Here is a 21290-nt window from a genome sequence, read left to right as displayed (position 1 = left end):
TACTGGCTTTGTGGGAGCCTAGGCAGTTTGGATGCTCACCTTACTAGACCTGGATGGAGGTGGGTGGTCCTTGGACTTCCCACAGGGCAGGGAACCCTGATTGCTCTTTGGGCTGATGAGGGAGGGGGACTTGATTGAGGGAGGGGGAGGGAAATGGGAGGCGGTGGCGGGGAAGAGACAGAAATCTTTAATAAATAAATAAACGGAAAAAAATAAATGTTTAAAAAAATGAAGTAATATCTCACTTCAACTTAGCCATTGTTTCCAATGTATGAACAACTCTTAGTAGCAACAGAGTATTTCCTTATATGGCTGCCTAAACACAAAGGTATTTCAAACCACTAAAGGATCCGAAAAAACACTTACTCCTAAAACTTCTGTGGCGTTGATTAACCATGCTCATTCTGTAGAACTCTAAATATTTCAGCCATGTCATCTGACTCCTTCCCATCATATTGTGTATAAGATGATGGAAAGTGCCCTCCACAGATAAGGAAAATACTTTTAAGACAGCACTGCAGGGCAAGGCAGAGACAAGTGTCCAGACAGTCCACTCACGCTTTGCTTTGGGTCACTACTGCTGACTCCGCAGCGTTAACTGTGCAGTGATGATGTAGAGAGCATCACATTGTCATTGTTTCATGTAGTTTGCTATTATCAGTTGTTACTCAACACAAGAACATTTCATATCATGCCAAATACTTTTCCATTTCCTCCAAGGCCCAGTGTATGATATTTTACTGACAAGTCTTTCTAAATTAAATGAGTCTAAGTGAACTTACTAAACTGCCAGGGTCTATTTAGGCCCCTGAACTTTCTGAAGGATGTTCTTACCAGCCCTAATCTGTAAGAATTAAAAACACCAAAAATCCACAAAGTTGAGAGCAACAATAATTTTATGCAAGTATTGACTACTATTCTGAAAACTAAAGCCTACAGTATTCAAGTTATTTAAGAATTTAGAAAAAGCAACAACACAGTTGCACAAAATTTATATGGTTAAATTAGTACATTTAGCACAAAGTAAAAACACCTTGGTAAACATCTGGATCTGCTAATACTAGTACTAATACTTCCAATACTTTTTATTTATATTCTTGATTGTTTTTGGAGCAATTTTGGGAAATAATTTATAGCTCTGAGAATCCACATAAGCACAAGCTTTATTCTGCATTAGTCTTCCCCAGGAAGAATCAAGATTCAGCAAGGCCTGCTTTGTCTGTCCCAGGTGACTCAGAATGGAGTTTTCAGATTGCCTTGTGGGACATGGAGACACATTTAAAGACAATGTGGGACAACCTAAACTGAAATGCAGAGCTTTATTCCTTATGAAAATACATGTGCCTAATTTCTTGGAAATTTGCTGTTTCAAATTTCCTAATTTCTTCTTTTCAATCATGAACAGAAGAGGTAACCTGTCTTCTTCTTCTTACTAAAACTGTTTTTTCCATTTAAAATTCTTTTGAGAACAAAACACTGAACCAGAATTAGATATTTTTAGCAAAATATAAAGTTATTATAAAGATTCTTTTTCTTGTGGAGGAAACCAAGAATTTTAAATAAGTTGGTTTTTTGTTTTTGTTTTTTGTTTGTTTTTGTAATTTGAAATCACTATACTTTCTGATGTAGGGCTAATAGTAGCATCACAAAATAGATGCTGAGACAAATAACAATGATCCCTTGTGCAAAGCAGGAAGAGAGATTTTAACTGAGACGCTGTGAGGAGGGAAAGAATCTTCAGGGCTTTCATGGAAACACAGATCCAGAGGTCTGACTCAGGCAGTAAGGACAGCAGCAGCTCTGGGAGGCTGAGTACCATAGATGGCTCTACATCTGAGGCTGCACATCATTCCCTGATCTGCTGTTATTGACCGGTGACAACGGTTTTAGGATAGTGGCTCAAATCAAGAAATCCAAATGGGTTCCTCAGAAACAAGAAATAGCATTGCTGCTAAAGTGGTACACGAAAGGAAATTCAGGATCATTGTTTAAGGGATACCAGGTGCCAGTGCCATGTGTGTCTGTGTGCTCTTCTAGAAATCCTACTTTTAAAAATGTTTTTCCCTCCTTCTTTCTCCCTTCTCGTTCTCCCCTTCTTAAATGGCACGATCTCACTATATATCTCACCCATTCGGACTGGAAACTTACTATCTTCCTACCACAACTTCCTCAGTTCTGATTTCACTTTTCATGATATTCTCTTCTTGGTTATGTTTCAGTGTTTTTTGTTTCACATTTTCATAATGTTTAACCTTACGCCTACTGTAAAATGTACACACACACACAATCTCTAATCATGCTATAAAGTTAATCTTGCAAAAAAATCTAATAAAACAAATTTTAATATTAAATCATTTGAATTATTCCTTTTATTGTTTTAATTAGCACAGTTATTTTACTTCTTATTCACTTTTCAAAGGTATTTTACATGGGCTCCAGGTTAGTGGCACCATCTTTTGTGTTATGATTAGGGTGTTGAACACAGACAAACAAAGAATGAGTTAAGAAACTTCAGAAATTTACCGTCCAGTCTTACCAGTTCACTTCCCAATGAAGAAAACATAAAACCATTATGTTTGTTTGCAAACATGATAACATAGTTCAGTTTTAAAGACATTCTCTCAACATTCCTTCTTCTTGGGAAGTACATAAAAATGTATGACTATTGTTCTTTATAAGCTAAGTGGCCATACTATGTAGTCCACAGAAAACTAAACAGCATCCAGAAAAGTAGTCAAAGTGTTGGGTTAGATGATGAAAAAGTCAGGCAGTCTGGGGCATGTTTGTAACTCTAGCATGTAGAACACTGAGGCAGGGGGATCAGGAGTTCAAGGTCAGTCTTGTCTAGAAAGTTGTTTGGCATCCTCTGAGTAGATGAAACACTATTTCACAGGCAGAAAAACAAACAAGTGGAGTATGTGTGTGAATGCCAGCTCAAGATTTCACTGTGATACATGGTTTCTAAAGGTAATTTACTCTGACATGATGTTCTAATGCCATGGAAGAGTTCGATGTGACAGTTTTATGTGGAGTGGACATACTTTTACTTTCTTAGCAGTTTTTCAGCTTTTAAGGCATTCAGACCGCTAAGGATATAATGATTTCTGAGATCACATCAGCTGAGGTGATACCAAAGCACACAAGATAAAAATATTAAGTAAGAGATCCCCAGTGTTGGAATCTTTTAGACTCACATATTAGCTTTGTGTTCTTGCATGTACTTAAACTTCCTGGGGCTAAGTTTCTTCATTACAACATGGTTCTTTGCTGAGCAGTTGCAGAGTGTGGGTAGCAACGGTGACAGTCAACTCTTAGAAGGCATCTGGTACATGAAGTAAAGAGAACGGGAGTCACCTATACTATTCCTTTATCCATCTTTATCCATTAACTGGGGCTTCTGCACAAACTTGTCTCTTGTATAAATGGTCCTCTTTCACCTAAGACTGTGAAGGGATTATGGGAAGGACGTGGATCATCTATTAGGTGGCTTGGATGCAGTAATATGGCTAAAAATTATGGTCACATGCCCAGTTTTCCCACTTAAGCTAATAATTGTTTAATTAGATGGCCGTATAGTTAACTGTTATAAGAATTCTAGGCCTGATTTTTATTTAAAAAATCCCTAAAGAAAAAAATCCCTAAAGTTCTTTGCTGTTGTAGTATTCGCTAATGGCAATGTCTTCTGAGTTATGACAGATAGACTTTCTTTTTTTTAGAGTATAATCTATTTTTCTATGGTTAATATTAACATTCTCTCTGTGCATACACTGAAAAGGATGATATACAACATTCTGAAAACACATAAATAACTCTATTCTTGCTTATTGACTTCCTAAGATATTAATGCAACCTGTTTCTAAAATATCTGATTTGTTCTTCAATTTAGAAATTTAGCACAGTTGTAGAAAGTAACAATTTTCAAGGCTTTCATTGCTTCTAGGCCTCTTGTAATTGTTTAAGATAAAATAGAACCATACTTAAAGATAAAATTAAGGTTTATCAGTGAAAAATAGAGTCTAGGAGTGAAACTTATTGTTGGTATATATTTTTTATATATGTAAAGAACAGAAAAATAAGAAATGAATTAACCAGCAACAGCACTTTAATAATTATTAACTAAACAGAAATGAACCTGACCTTGTCTCAGAAGGTTGTCAGCATTCTTCTTGAGTTTTGCATATGGAAAATGTGGCCTAAGATATTAGTCCTAAATTTTAGAGGTTCAAACTCTCTTCAAACTCAGAAACAAAAAAACACTTTAGTTGAGTATTAAAATTAAATTTACTTCACCCACATTCTCCTTAAATAAACAGTTCTTTTCATGGAGACAATCTGTAATTTTGTTATTATCTGTGTACTAGATTAATGTCTGATTCTTTAAGAACTTAGAAATTCACCTCAGACTTCAGAACTCATTTCTATATTCTTAACATCAAACATGGTTGACGAATGAATTAATGACTCCATTTTTTAGGAGATTTACCAAACAGATTTAAAACCCCTTAATTATACAATAAAGGTATTAATGGCCCTGGTAACATGTTTGTTAGAAGGGTGCATATAATAAATGTTAATTATTATAAAGAAGCAAGAAAAGTTTGAAGAGAGCAGTTTGTTGATAAGCATATCTAGAACTCTATTCTGACATTCTCATGCCATGATCTCCTTTTTTTCCGTATGCTAAAGCTTTCATGGGCACTTGTAAAAGCATATCTGTTTCATCTTGTTGGGACACAAAACTTAGGCCATTAACTTTTTGCACCCTTTTATTTGAACAATTTCAAGGCCAGAAGTAGAAGGCGTGGGTGTGGTAAAATGAAATTAAGAAACAAAAATATTGGTCTAGGAGCTGACTCTGGGTAAAATAAGTTCTGATGCTTCCCTCTTTGGATCGTTAAATTATAAAATTAATAAAAGCAGGGTGACATAAATTCCCATAGTAATTAATTCATTTTAAATTACTCAAGTTTATTTCATTCCTACCACAAACTTTCTTTTAGAGGAATGGCACCTGACAACAGCAACCTTTGACACCATGTACACTGCTGGCAATTTTGAATTCGATGTTTGGTATACAGGCTTCATTCTCAAGACTATGAGCCAGTTTACTATGGAAATTTCTAGTGAACTATCTTCATCAATCACTAAAATGAATATTAAGTGAACCAATAAATTTTGTCTATAAAGACCACAGGGCACAACCAAGGGTTTAGTATCAAAATGTGTAGGGCTAACAAAAAAAGTTTTGATAATAGTTTCAGAGCTTTATTCATTAATTTTAGGTTAATTGGTAAACAGTTAATAACTCTCAAAATTATCAAAAGGAGATCTGTCTCACTGAAAGCATTGCTTACACTACCTTCAGAGGAATGCTGGAAGCTCGACATCCAGGTGTGGTCTTCTGTCTGGTCTACACGTTGAGGAATGATCTATCTTTGTCGTCAGTATGGTTGTCATAGCCTAAGAACACTACCTGTGCCTCAACTTAGTAGTTTCAGAATGAGAGGTCAGACTTCCATTCTTTTACATTCCTTGCTGCTGTTGTGTCTTATGACAGTTTTTTCCCTGTCATCAATTTTACCTCAGGTTTCCACCCTAAAAAATGTGGAATAATTTATAAGGAACATTGATAATTTTAAACGGTTTTCAATATGGTAGCACAATTGACTAGGCCTAAATTGTATCAATACAGGTTTCCCCCAGAGTTTAAATTTTATGAAAGCCTTAATTGTTATCACCGAGAGCTGACTGCACAAAAATGAAAAAAGAATTCCTGTCAGAAAAAAATTCTTAACTAGAGTTAGGGAGAGGTGACTGGAAATGTTAGGTCAGCCAGATCTGAGTTCTAAAGAATACTGTACTCTTACTGGGATTGTGATTTGGTTCTGATGTTTGTCTCAATGAAAAGATTTTCTCACAGCAACTTCTCAAGACCCTGTCCTCTGAAGCTAGCACAAACAGCAATGCTTGCTTCACTTCCCTCAAATGTCTGCTGTACGTACAGTCAACGTGAGAGAAGATGTGGCCAATATCTCCAACCAGGCAGATCAGAGTCAATTCTACTACACCAGAAATAACACAGGACTTAGAGAGAAAATTACTGAAGACTATTTCACAGACCAATAGGATATATATGAATGGATACTTCTTCTTTGGGCCAGGAAAAGAACTGTAAATTAGCATGGTGATGAAAGAACAAGAGGCTGATGCCCCGCCTGACATGAATGGAAGCATGCTCTATGGCAAATTTTTTATAATTGTTTTTCTACCTGCCAAAATCTTTACCTGATCCCTCTGTACAGTAAATACTCTCAAATCTCTGACTTAAAAAAAAAACTTGTATAATTGTGCCGCAAACAATAGTTTTTTTGTTTTATTTTTGTTTTCTTTGGGGGGGGGGTTGTGTGTAGGTATGTTTGTTTGTGTGTGTGATTAAGTGTGTGTGTGTGATTATCAATTACTGTGATAAGTATTGGGGAAAAAACCTGAACTAATCCTTACTTTTAGAGACCTTAGTATCTGTAGGCTTGAACTGTTAAAATTATGACAAAATTAGCAACTGTTACTTATTTATTTAGTCTAGGTTGTCAACAAACCCAAGTTGCCAAAGTATCCCCTGTGTCACTTCTCTCAAAAACAAAACACATAAACAAAAAAGAACTTAACAGAACTCAAACAAAAGATGCAGACATTCGAGGTTCTGCCTATCTTCAGTCAGTAATAACAGACTATAGTGAAGCAAAATGAAAATGGAGGAAGTAGGCATACTCTCTGCGTGGGGACCCCATCTGTGGAAGCTGGGGTGCAGTAAGGAGATCCCACACCCAGCACTACAATGGAAGAGATGGTGCGCGCTGAGGAATCGGGGGCACAGTAAGGAAAGAGACCCCACACCCAGCACTGCAGTAGAAGAGATGGTTCTTTTAGACTTCGACAGAAAACATCAGACTGTAAAACTTAGCAAGGCATAATAAACCTGGATTTTATTGCTAAAATCTGTATTTTGATCTAAAATATGAAAAAGATCTTTCCTTTCAGTATTTCCCAACTCCGAATACAGCATTAAAGTGATTTTCTTTCTCTCTTCCACCAACTATGAGCTTCTGTTTTCTTACCCTGGGCATCTGAATCTTTTATTTGCTCCAGTTCTATTCACTGCCTGTTTTTCAGACATTGAAATCCCAAATGTTAATTGTTCTTCCAAGTACATTGACAAAACAGCAGCTAAATAAGGGTAGAGCAGACTGTGGTAGACTCTGACATGCATTTATGGAACAATGGGGCTCTGAGAGACAGCCTTGTAGCTCACGGGAAGACATAAGATGTGCTATTTTGACTGCTTCACAGCAGAATGGGGAACACACGCACACAAGGGAATTATGCATTTTTACTTAGGTTTGCCCAAAAATCTTCAAGGCTATAGAATCTTGTGATGTCATCATGAACTTTTCATTTCCATTGACACAAAGACTAAAATTTCTAGCGACATCACTAAAGAAAACGAAATCTACTTTGATTCAAAAGAATTCTTTTACCTCTAAGAGTGTGGTCTAAAATGCACAAAGCTCTCCAAAGAGGGTGTGTGTCACTGTGCTGCACAGTGGGCGACACCCTCCCTAATGAAATTCAAAAGAAAGGTCTCATAATTTCGAGTGAATAAAAGACACCCAGAAACACTGAGCTCAATAACTTTTTTTTTTTTTTAAAGGAAATCATTTAAGGATAGATTTCTTCAGGGACATTCAGATTTTCCCTCTTGTCGGTTACTATGATAGGTTTTGTCCCTTTGTGGGTTGGTCACAGAAGCACTGAGGAAGGGACGGGAAGCGTCTACTCACAGGGACACAGTGCCGCTCAATCTTTTGTTTTTAAGGTGCAGTGATTTCAGTCTCAGAATGTAACTTCAGGCAGTCTGAAAAGAAACAGGTTAAAATCTCTTTCAGTTATAATTGGTATTTCAGATTTAATTAAAAATTAAACTTTCATAATGTTTCCCCATCCAAAGCAATGCATTACCAGTCAAGCGGAGCTTTTTTATTCCTGTTAAGGGGGAAAAAGAAAGAAAGAGAGAGAGGGAAAAAAAAAACCTGTTTCCCAGAGTAGTTTCTTAATGAAAATAATAGAATCTAAAGAGGAAACAAAGGTAATTTTGAAAAAAAAAAAAAAACTCCCTCCATACTGAGGACTTCATAGTGGTATGGCTAGAAACTTCCAAAGTGAATTTAATCTAAGTAATTTAAAGAAAAAACATCCTAAAGAAAAATTTCACAATCAAAAGAGTATGGAAAATATTAAGTCCATAGGAAAAAAAATCTATGAATCTGAATATCCATGATGAAGAAAAACTATGACTGCAATAAACTGGGAAAAATACTAATCTATGGTTCCAAATGACTGACCCATGGGGGAGGGGCTGGAAGCTAGAGGTACACAAACATGGTTAGCTATACAAAATGCAAAATGGTCACAAATTATATTATGGGATGCTTGTGTGCCCCACTTCATGTCATACTGCACTTCCTATTCCATATCATCATCAGTGTAAGACAGGAAAATCATAAGGATTTGAATGAGACATCCTGGTTTAACTCTCTGGTTCCATGTATCGTCAAATTAAGAGTCCAGGCATTCAGCTCTCCAACTGTATCCCACAAGTTTGGGCTTAAAGCACTTTGTTTATTTTTTCAATCTTTTCTTCAAATACAAACAATAGTAATAAAAGAATCACAACATACTACATTAAGTCATTTCTATTTTTACCTTCAAATAAATAACACATTAGTGTTTAGAAAAAGATACTTTTAAATACAAAATGGAGCTAGTATAATTATCTTCCTTATTTTACTTTAAAACAGCATTTTAATATATATTTGTTGCACTGATTGTGTTGGGTTTATGTCTGACCCTCACATAATACAAAGTAATATTTTAATATTTCCACATATGAGATCATAATCATAAATCACCCCTGAAATTGCACCTATTATGAGAAAATGCATCTGGTTCTCACTTGCAAAACCTGTTTTCCTTTGAAATATATGGAATAATAACTTAGGCAATGTGCCTATTTGATGAACATACATTTTAAATGAAAACTTGCCCATATTTCATATTAAATCCAGCCATGAATGGGATTATATTTTTGAAAAAAATTACTGACTGACTTACTAAACTTTCCCTCTGCTTCTCAAATGCCTGAATTAGCCTAAAAATGCACCAGTGTAAAGACAGAAATTATGGAGGCGTCACCAGGGACAACTGAATGAGGAGGGGAGAGCACATATATCCTTATAAGGCAACCAAACATTCATGAAAGACACTGACAAAAATAACTGTGCTCAAAAATTATATGGAATAACAATAACCCCTGATAAATGATCCAGAAAGATAAAAAGTGTCCATTTTAGATAAATCTGAATTGCAACTGGTATTGTTCTCACCAACAACATGTGGTCAGTGAAACTGAATCACTGTCTGGCTCAAAAGGTGACAGAAAGCAGACTGAATACACACATAGAAAGTATTAACTGACAACTATCAGTTCAGTTCAGTTCAGTCAGATTTCCTTTTCCTCAAACCAGCAAATGTGCAGTAAACACAACTATTCAAAATCATAAAGTTCATCATGAACAGTCAGCATTAAGTCATCCACACACCCCTCCCTGTGCTGTGACTTGCTTTCTTCTCCATTTCTGCCGGCTCCTCCCTCTCTGTCTGTCTCTGTCTCTCTCCCTCTCTCTGGTAAGGGTAATGAAGCTCAAAAATAACATCTTGTATCCTGTTGAGAGAAACTTGGTCACAACTATCCTTCCAGATGACAAACTCATTCTTAAATGCCTGTTTCTCTATCCAAAGAAAACAGAACAATTGAGAAAATAGACACAGCCTCGCTTACAGTACCAACACCACCACTTTTAATTCCTGGGCTGTATTCATCAAAAGGAGGACTGAGGTTTATTTACATTATTCCTAACCTCAAATAGGACCACAAATAAGCTTAATAACAGGACCATTCTGTGGCACTCAGGCAAACGGCTGGGCAAAACAGATGGATCTTGCTTTGCGCCAGAACCCAAAAAATACAGTCGCCAACTCACTGTTGGCGACTACGTATTTTGGCCCAAAGATGGACCTGGAAGTGGAACCAGTTGTCTTCGATATGAACACTGCTCCTCTTCATTGCACTTGAACAAGCCATTAACTCTGTCACTGAGCTGCCCACTGCACAATGTTAGGTAGAAACTGCTTGAAGGCAGGTTACTAAGGAAAGTGAAATAACTTTGAGGGCTCTGAGACTGAGGGGCAGAAAATCAGGACAGGGTCTTATCACGGCCCTCCTCTCTGCTTTACGGCTTCCAGCTCTCATGTTCACAACTGCACACTGAATCCACCTTGAAAACTGACCTATGATTCATGTCCTCACTAAGAATAAATTTTGTATCAATTTCTAATTTTCTTCCTTCCTTCCTTCCTTCCTTCCTTCCTTCCTTCCTTCCTTCCTTCCTTCCTTCCTTCCTTCCTTCCTTTCTTTCTTTCTTTCTTTCTTTCTTTCTTTCTTTCTTTCTTTCTTGTTTTTGAGACAGGGTTTTGCTGTAGTTTTAGAGCCTCTCCTGGAACTACTAGCTCCGTAGACAAGGCTGTCCTTCAACTCACAGAGATATGTCTGTCTCTGCCTCCCAAGTGCTGGGATTAAAAGCATGCACCACCACCACCAGGCTTCTAAAATCTTTTAAAAATTAATCTTAGACAGTAGATTAACAATAGTGGTAAATGTTCTAGTCAGAACAAAACTACAAGGATTTCTAGATCATAGTCAATATTCAATGATACAGTGACATCGCCATAAATTACAAAGTCTGGAGAAGGAGTCTCTCTGCACACAGCTCTGAACTTTGCACTAGATTTTGTATGGACTCCAGAGCAGCAGCACATGTGGTATTTCACAGTGACCCATGCTACAAGTCACAAGGCCACCAAGAAAGCACTGAGTCAAACAACAATGACACAGTGGCAAAGTGCTTAGATCCTTGGAGCACTGAGTAGGAACAAGAGTGGCTTCTGACCATACTCTATTTCATTTTAAAATCTTCACAGAGAAAGGAACTGAGATAGCAGCGTATCAGTGGACCACAGAGCTCCAAGGAAAGAACAAGAAGCACTGCAATTTAGGAGTCTATTAACTCAAGCACTTCTCCTAATGTTCTCCCAAGTATTCAGCCCTGATTTTATCTTGATCAGGGTATTTTCTGCACATTCAGTAAGTCTTTTTATGGCTTATTAATTGATGCACATATTTGACTCTTAAAAGACAAGACGTAACTGTGGTCAACAGAGAATGCAAATAGTGAAATGTTTTTCAATTGAATTTGATTTTAAAAATTTATTACGGACACTTTCACACATGTGGAAGGGTAAAATGTATGGTGAGTGAGCTCCACTGACTCTCTTTCCCAGTTTTGCTTCCACCAGATCATTTAAAAGACAATCCCAGATAACACAGCACTCAACCATAGAGACTTTAGTATGGGTCACTAAAATATAACTTTTAATAAACATAGTTGGCTTTTTTCACACCTGAAATTATTTTAATGTTAGTAAATGTTATGTTACTGTCAAATAATATGTTATCAATTCTTTTTATATGTTGAATATATATATATATATACATATATATATATATCTTTTTTTCTGTTATAAGAATCCCATTCAGAATGACAAACTGCACGCCTGTGCCCTTGGTTTCTTTGGTCTGTGACAACGTTTTGTGTTTTTCATTACTTTCACAGTTTTGAACAAGATAAAATACTTTGTGTTCTGTTACTAAACTTGAATCTGTCTAATATTTTCTTATAAATAAACTTATAAGAATTATGAGTTCCAGAGATGCATACAAAAAGATGTATTATTATAGTTTTGGGCAGTAAATGATGTCAGCATGGCACATCACTGAGGATATTGACTTTGGTTACTTGGTTATGTGGTATCAGATATCTTAAAGTCTTAATAAGCAAACTTCTACTTTAGCACTATATGGTAGAAAACTTAAAGAAAATATGTCTGAGTCTCATGTTCCATGGCTGTGATAGAAAACTCTGAGAAAAAAAAAAAAAGGAACAACTTAAGAGAGACAAGGTTTGTTTGGCTTACAATTCCAGGTTACATTCTACTATCAACAGGGTAGTCAAAAGGAGCGACAACTTGAAATAGCTAATCACATCACATCCCCAGACAAGAAGAATGAATCCATACATGCATGCCAGAACTAAGCTCCCTTGCAAGCTCCAATGCATTCACTCTGGGGCCCAGCCGAGAAAATGGTGTAGTCCAAGTTCATAGTAAGTCTTACAAACTCAATGAACCCAATTCAGAAATCCCTCACATTAATGTCCACAACTAATCTAGGAAATTCCTCATTGAGACAAACTTCCAAGTAATCATACATTGTGTCAAGAAGACAATAAATGTATTTATCCTTACTATCAACAGTTTTGAGTAAATTGAGTAACACAATGATAAGCACAATGCAGTTTGACAAAATTCTTGTCACAATCCAAATTGCCTTTATATATTTCTCTGATGAATGGAATTTGTATAGTGCACCTCATTTTTAAAATATGTAAGAAAGCCCCCATATTTTGGCTACTGTGAATAATACCGCCATGAGCATTTGCTTTATGAAAGTCCCTGTGTAGATGTATATTTTCATTTCTTTTTGGAAAGCACTTAGAAGTGGAATTGTTGGGTCCTAAGACTTGGTTTATTTTTAATTAAGAAATTTCCAGCATTTTTAAATGGATTATTCAATTCTGCATTGACACCAGCTATGTGGGAGGGTTCCATTTCTCCAAATCCTCATGAATACTTATTACTACCTTTAAAAAAAACAGAACTATAACTACTATAGAAATATGAGGTGGTATCTTATGATTTAAGTTTACTTTTCCCTAGGGTTAATCATGTTGAGCATCTTTTCCTGTGTTTACAGCAATTCCTATTTCCTCTTGCATGAAATATTTATTCAAAATATTCAGCTTAAATTGGATTCTGTATAATACTATGAAATATTATTTTATGAAGATAGTTTATAATTTATAAATAATATTAACAATTATGATAGATTGATGATCTGTTCAAAATCTTGTAGCAATTTTCTTAACTGTGGCTTACCACAGTTCTATCTTTCTATCATGAAGTTCAAAAGTTCTTAATTGTGTTGAAGTTCATGTTATTGATTCATTCTTTTTTGTAGGCATATTTCTATTGAAAATTTCATACATGCATATAATGTTTATCAAATTTACTCTCCATTCCCTCCCTTCCAATTTCTCTCCTAGTCCCTCCAACTTCATGTTCTCTCTTTCTTTGTATGAACCCACTCAGTCTAAATAATGCTGGTTGTATATGCAAGGGTGTTGGACTGCTTACTAGAACATGGGGTAGCTTCTCAGAGACAGCATCTTAGAAGAAATCTTAACCTCCTTCAGCAGCCTCTATCAATGGATTCTTAGACAGGGATGAAAATCATGGCTGGGATTTTGTCTGGCTACATCTTATTCAGGTTGCGTATGCAGTCATGACCTTTTTGAGTTCATGTGTGCAATAGTCCAACATGTTCAATAAACAGTTTCACTGTACATGTCCACTGTTTCTGACTCTTACAATCTGTCCGCCCTCTATTCTTAGAAAAACCCTGAAGATGGGGTGGAAAAGCTGTGATACATTGACCAGGTATTGTTCTCTGGATTAGTCACCATCTACTGCAAAAAGAAACTTTAAAATGACAGCTGAGAGATGCTTCAATATGAGTATAAAGATTGAAACTTATGGCACAATTTAATACTACATTCAATTTGGAAACTAAAATATTGTACCCCTCCCCCCCAAGGATATATGACCTACTGAGTCATGGATTTTTTGGCCTAGTTAACAATACCAAGAATGGATTCAATCTTTTGGAGTGAGTATTAAATCCAATAAGACAGTAATTGACTACTTCCATACCATTTGTGCCACTATTGCAGCAGTGGGCCTTTCTTGCCAGTCCAATCATTACTGGGATTTATGTATTTTAAAAATCAAGGTTTTGGCTTTTTGCTTTTGCCTAAAACAAAGGCATGAAGATTTTCAGCCAAAACATCTTCTTGAAATTTTATAATTCTAGACCTTGAATTTAGGTACTGATGCATTTGAGCTAATGTTTATGATTGTGAGACATACATAAAAATATAAGTAGTCATGTAGTCTTTGCAGCATACTTAGCATTGCCAAATTGCATTGGTACCTTTGAAAAGAGCCAAATGAACAAACTAAGATTAAATTTTCTAGACTCTCAATGTCACCCCATTGTTCTACATTCCAGTATTATACTTCTCCTTACTATACTTTGAATAGTAAGTTTTAAGATAACATAGTGCATATAATCTAATTTAGTTTTCTTTTTAATAAGGAATATAACTATTGTGTCATTTTCAACTGTTAGAATTAGCTTAACAGTTTTTGAAAAAAATACTATTTTTGATACCATTGCAAATGGAATTTTTATAATTTCACTCTTGATGGTATGCAAAAAGAAAATTGATTTCTAGAGTGAACTTGCATCTAGTTAATTTACCAAACTCCTCATTAGTTCATAAGTTGTTTATGCACATTACTTAATCCTCTATATACAAGATTACATTATCTACAAATAAAAATCTTTTTATGCTTCAGTTTTCTACTGATTTCCATCCCTTGGGTCTTCAATTTCCTTCCATTTCCCTTTTCTCTTTTCCCATATTTCTGAACTTAAGTTATATTAACTTATATTATATAATTAAATACAATAGTTCAAACCTGACAACCTTGTCTCTTTCCCAAACTTGGCAGCAAGATTTCATCTTTGAATGTATAATATAGATTTTTCATAGATGCCTTTATGAGGTTCAGAAGTCACCTCTAGTACAAGTTTGTTAAGATTTCTGTCACAGATAGTGTGTTTTAAAATTTTTTCTATGTATCTATTAAGATGGTCAATTCTGACCATGGCCCTCTATACATACGTTACAATTCTGTAACTTGGTCTTTGTATGAGACTCTTAAATGTGAGAGTGGGGGTTCTCATCAGTCAGACTGATGATTATCTTAAATATCACCATAGAACCAACAGAAGGAAACAGAGGCAATGACCCACATCTGAGCACTGGACTGAGTTCCCAAGATCCAGTTAAGAGTGGAAGGAGTGAGAGTATGAGCAAGGAATTCAAGACCATGAGGGGTTCATCCACTGGGACAGTTTGCCTGAGCTAATGGTAGCTCACCAACTCCAAATGGACTGGGAGTGAAGGAGCATGGGAATAAACAAGTCTCTCTGAAGGCGGGTTGACAGTTGGAGCAGACTGAGGGGGCACTGATAGTGACACTGGGATTTGTCTCTACTGCATGTATTGGCTTCTTGGGATCCTATTCTCTTTGGAGGTATACCTTGCTCAACCTAGATGTAGCAGGCAGGGCCTTGGACTTTCTACAGGGCAGGGTACATTGCCCTCTCTTAGGATTGGAGGGGAGTGGGGCGGAAGGGTCTGTGGAGGGTGTGGAAGGGGAGTGGGAATTTGGATTGGTATTTAAGTAATAAAATAAAATAAAAAACTTTGCAAACTTATTTAGAACTACTGTGTTTCTCCTATGTTCTGTACATGACCTTTCAAAATACAGAAGCTACTTATTCACCACACTTTAGAGGTTGGAGATATATTTTTCTCCTTCCTTCCTTCCTTCCTTTCCTTCCTTCCTTCCTTCCTTCCTTCCTTCCTTCCTTCCTTCCTTTCCTTCCTTCCTTCCCTCCTTTCCATCCTTTCTATATTTTGTGACTTTCATAGTAAACATAAAACAATTTTGGCATTCTTCAATATCTGTACATTGCCTAATTCTTTTCCTTCCAATTCAGTAATTTAGGTCCAGCTGTACTTAAATATCTGTATATTTTCTACACAAATATATATATATATATTTGTGTGTGTGTTATATGTGTGTATATATAATTTATACCAGCATGAATAAAAATTTTAATATAGTAACACTGTTTAAGAAATCATCCATGGTCTGGACATCTTTAAAGAGTTAAAAAATTTGTGGAAACAGGCACTCTAAATGCCTTTCAACTCTGAAACAGTTAGGGTGGGTCTGGATCGGAATGTGGTTAGAACACACAATGATGAAATGATGAAGTTGTCAAACCTCTTATAAAAGATCAAGAGTTGCTTTTTTAAAAATACAACTGAGAGTATCTTCCCATACCAAAGACACTAGCACATAGAGTGAAGGTTTGGTTTAGGCAGCACATAAACCTCTCCATATTCAATTAGTCATGAGGATCTAGTCTTCAGCAAGGGGAACTTTCTTTCAGTTTGTGGAAAGTAGCTTATTGTCTTGGCAACAGCCTGGTTTGTTTGGTTGTTTCCATGGAACCCCTTTGGCCAACAACTCAACTGGATGTAACCCAGTCCCAGTACTGGAAGGTTCGTTAGTGTCAAGAAATGGTAAGTTGGGACTCCATCTCCTCCATTATTTAGAGAGACTTCATTAGGATAGCCTTCATATATTTCAGGTTTCCATACTACTGCTGAAATGCCCCTCATTGCTAGCTGTCTCTCCCCACATTCCCTCCCTCAACCCTACCCATTTCTCCTCTGTGTCCCCATGATTCCCCTGTGTCAGTCCTCCTAACCTTCAGGCCACTCCTAAAATCTATTCTATTTCTCCCTCACAAGCAGATCCATGTGTTCCCCCAATTCCTTCCTCTATACCTAACCTGTCTAGGTTCACCGAGCATAGCATTGTTATCATTTACTTAAAGGCTAATAACCACATATAAACAAATAAATATATTTATTTTATGGATCTGGGTTCCTTATTAAGGATGACTTTTTTTTGTTTCATCATTTTGCATATAAATTTCATGATGTAATTTTTTTTAAATAGCTGAGTTATACTCTGTTGTGCAAAAGTACATTTTCTTCATCCACTGTTCTGCCGAGAGACATCTAGGCTGTTTTCAGGTTCTGACTATTATGAATAGAGCAGCAGCGAACATGGTTGAGCAAGTATCCACGTAGTAGGATGAGGATCCTTTGGGCAAATATTCCAGAGTGAGAGTTTCCACTATTGAGAATTCTGTTTAGATCTGGTACCATATTGTTAAACTGTATTATTTGGATTTTCATATCAAGTTCTTGAGTAGTTCTTCTCCTTCCCCTCCTCCTCATTCTTCTTCTTTATATTTTGAGACAGAGTTTTTCTGTCTAACAGTCCTAGCTGTCCTGGAACTATTTTGTAGATCAGTCTGTCCTCTAACTCACAGATATTTACCTGCCTCTGCCTTATGAGTGTTAGTGCTCAAAGTGTACACCACCATGCTCAACTCTTGAGTTCTTTCTATATTTTGACCCTCTATTTGATGTGGAGTTTGTAAAAGTCTGTTCCCATTCTGTACTCTTATGCTTTACCCAAATGATAGTATCTTTTGCCTTATAGAAGTTTTTCAGTTTCATGAGGTCCCACTTATTAATTGTTGATCTTAGTGCCTTCATTATCAGTATTCTTTTAGAAAGTCTTGTCCTATGCCAATGAGTCCAAGACTATTAAAAGAGAAACATATACACCAAAAAAGTCAGCATTTTTTAAATCTACAATCCTCTCCTGCCTGCAAAATATGCTAGGGCAATAGTCACACAAAGGTTGTAGGAGTAACCAACCAAGGTCTGATTTGACTTAAGGCCCATTCCAAGAGATCAAACCCACGTGCAACACTGTTTAGGTAACCAAGAAACAGAGACTAGATAGCCCAGATTTAAGGTAAAATCAAATACTACTGTTCATAGGTAAATACATAATGTAAGTAGTGATAAAATGATTCCTAATGATATTCAGCCATTCTTATAGATCAATACCTTATTCAGCAATAATCAGAGAAGATTTCTCCTGCAGCAGATGGAGATGAATATAGAGACCCACAGCTTGGAACAGATAACTCTAAAGGGAATGTCCCCATCAAAATCTTCCCTTCAGAGCTCAGGAAAGCTTGCAGAAGAGGTAGAAAGAGTGTAAGAGCCAGAGGTGATGGAGAACACCAAGTTCCTTTACATCAACTATGCTAAGCGCATATGAGCTCAGAGACTGAATAAGCAAGCACAGGTCACCACAGCAAGCACAGGGATCTGTACCAGGTAAGCAGTGTATATATTCTAGCTTTCAGTTTAGCATTTCATGGGACTCCTGAGTGACTAAAGAGGTGGGTCTCTAATTCTTGTGCTTGCCTTTGGACTCTTTTCCTTTTGTTGGGTTGCCTTGTCCAATTTTAATGTGATTTCTTACTTATTATATTTCATCTTGTTTTGTTGTTATCTATTACTAGCCTGTTTTTTTTTTCCTAATGAGAGACAGAAAGGGAATAGATCTGGATGGGAGAGGGGGTGGGAAGGAACTGGAAGAATTAGTAAGAGTAAATTGTAACCTAGATATACTGCACGAGAAAAGAATCTATTTCAATAAAAGGGAAAACAAATCAATAACCAAAGTCAAAAGACAACGTAAACACACGTGCATGCATGCACTCTTGGACACACACACACATGTAGTTGAGAGAATCTAGATACTGAGAGGAGCTAAAATTATACTGCCTCATCAGAGGATTGGTGTGGGAGAATTGTCTGTATTCTGTCAATCATGTTATAAATAAACACTGATTGGCCAGGCAGGAAATATTGGCGGGAAAACCAGACAAGAAGTAGAAATGATGTAATGAGAACAGGAGTATTCTGGGAAGGAGGAAGCTGGCTGATTCCTCCCACTCATGCCCAGATCACCAAAGCAGCAGGATGTGATCTGCCCCACTGAAAAAGACAGTGAGCCACATGGCTAACATAGATCAGAAAAATGGGTTAATCAAGATGTGAGAGTTAGCCAGTGAGATGCTAGAGCTAATGGGCCAATCAGCTTTATAACTTATAGAGATCTATGTGTGATTTTCTTTGGGGCTAAACAGCTGTTGGAATGGGACAGGACAGAAACCCCAACAAGCCAGGCCCCATCATGTTACAGAGGATGACCATACTATTGTGTTTCTTGGTTTCCTGTTCTCACTCAAGGTATACTTTTAATGAAAATATTAAGGGGATGACCTCCATATGAATTAAAAACTAATAAATTATGAAGTACATAGAAATGCAGAATAATATTTACTATAAACATAACTCTTTAAGAGAAGATCCATAATAAAGTTCACTTGAGAATAGACTTATATAGCGCATTTATGTTTATTATTTGATTTAAAAAAACACTGATATCACATAAGATGAAATAAACATGTAGTATGTGTTTCTAGAAAATTTCAAAATTTGTTCTCCAAAGAAGGATATCAACAAGGATAAGAAAACAGCAAACTCTGGAAGAGCACACAATGCTCTTAACCGCTGAGCCATTTCAGTTTACTGTATGTATATGTATGTGAACATTAGTGTGGTACCTCCAAAAGCCAAAACAGAGAATCAGATCTTCACTAAAGTTACAAATAATTGTGAGCTGCCCAATGTGGCTGCTGTGAGCCCAACACGGGGTCTCAAGAATACAAAGCCCTGGGAAATACCAAATCGTTTCCCCAGCCTCCTCATGCATTCCTTAAAAACATCTACTTTTTTTGTTTAAATACTTTTGGAGATTGTAGATGGGTACAAATATAACTTTGAAAAGACATTTGTGTGATTATTGTGCTAAATACCAGTAATAAAACTGAATATACAAACAAACAAACAAAAAAAGAAAACAGCAAACTCAGTACAGGAGAAATACAAAATGTATAAAATTTTAGTTCTGAAATCTGATTTTTTTCTGGGCCAAAAATAATGCTTCATACTTACAAAATGTCAGAGAAATCCTCACCAAGCCTTGACTCATGAAGATGTCACAGCTATAGCTATTCACTTTTTTCTAAGAACCTGTACCATAAGGATTGCTGTTTCCACTTGAAAAAGAAAAAAAATATAATTCATAAGACCCTGAAACACCACATATGCTGCTCAAAATATGAGTAAGCTAGAACATGGAGTATGATGGAAATTTATTACCCTGTGTGATATGGTTATCATTTAGTCAATATCCAAACTATTATAATGAAACCGAAGAGCGTCCACCTCCCGTTTACCTTTATACTAGGGATACCATGGAGACAGTACTTAAATGGATTTTGGGTTCTCTAAATTGGAACTTTTGTAGCTGGTCTCTCATGTAAAATAGGTGTGTATTTCTTCTGTTGTGTACTTTTTTAGGCTTTGCATTTTGTATTGGAGGACTCAAATGAATCCCAAAATTATAGTTGTTTTTAATATTAACAAATAGCTAAATTTTAGATTCATCTAATGACAGCCAAAGGATTAACTTAAGGAACAGAATATATTAAAAACTTCATAAAATAATTGTAGTCCTTCTGAGTTTTTTTCCCTACATATACTCTAAGAAAATCCAGAGTGGAATATCTGTCTGATCTACATCTTTTAACACTGAAAATACTAAATTATACATAATTAGATATCATTAGGTTATGTTGAGAAAAAAGAAGTATTCATACAAAATATACCTTTTTTTTCTCATGGAAATGATTTACCACAATATCCACAGTGTTGTATAGTTATCCTTTTTATATGCTGAAGAACTTTCTGTAAATATATCTCTTTCAGCCTTAGTATTTATAGTGCATAGTTTCTGATGTGGGATTTCCCTCTGTACGCTGTGATTACCATTAATGAATAAAGAAACTGTTTTGGAGCTATAGCAGGGCAAAACTTAGGTAGGTGGGGAAAACTAAACTGAATGCTGTGAGAAAGAAGGGCAGAGTCAGAGAGAAGCCATGTAGCCCCACTGGAGAACAAATGCAGGAACTTTAGCTGGTAAGGCACAACCACATGGTTTTACAGAGATTAATAGAAATGGGTTAAATTAATTGATGGAGGAAGGTCATTGGTTAAAAAATAAACTGCCTTGGCCCATTTTATTGGTTAGAACATAGGTGGGTGGAGTAAAAAGAACAGACTGCTGGGAGGAAGAGGAAGTGAGCTCAGAGATGCCATGCTCCCCTCTCCCGGGCCGACATGATAGCTCTGCTCTCTGAGGCAGACGCATGCGATGAAGCAAGCCGCCAGGTCAGACATGCTGTATCTTTCCCGGTAAGACCGGTGCTACACAGTTTATTAGAGATGGGTTGATCGGGATATCAGAATTAGCCAGTAAGGGCTAAAGCTAATGGGCCAAGCTGTGTTTAAATG

At 36.4% G+C, this 21290-nt stretch overlaps 1 protein-coding gene across 10 annotated transcripts in view; it reads right to left on the bottom strand.

Moving 5' to 3' along the window:
• Zbtb20 (zinc finger and BTB domain containing 20) overlaps positions 1 to 21290 on the bottom strand; it is a 752057-nt gene that overhangs the window by 432210 nt on the left and 298557 nt on the right. For 8 of the 10 annotated variants that reach the window (XM_050148761.1, XM_050148757.1, XM_050148760.1 and 5 more), the window contains one exon: positions 7839 to 7912. The exons of the other annotated variants lie outside the window; for them this stretch is intronic. The gene's annotated coding sequence lies outside the window, so the exon portion shown is untranslated. The remainder of the gene's footprint in view (positions 1 to 7838; positions 7913 to 21290) is intronic. 10 annotated transcript variants of the gene reach the window in all.

This window comes from Alexandromys fortis, unplaced genomic scaffold, assembly GCF_014885135.2.
Source record: "Alexandromys fortis isolate MF-2015 unplaced genomic scaffold, M_Fortis_MF-2015_v1.1 scaffold_4, whole genome shotgun sequence".
NCBI lineage: Eukaryota > Metazoa > Chordata > Mammalia > Rodentia > Cricetidae > Alexandromys > Alexandromys fortis.
This window is presented reverse-complemented; position numbering and strand designations above follow the sequence as displayed.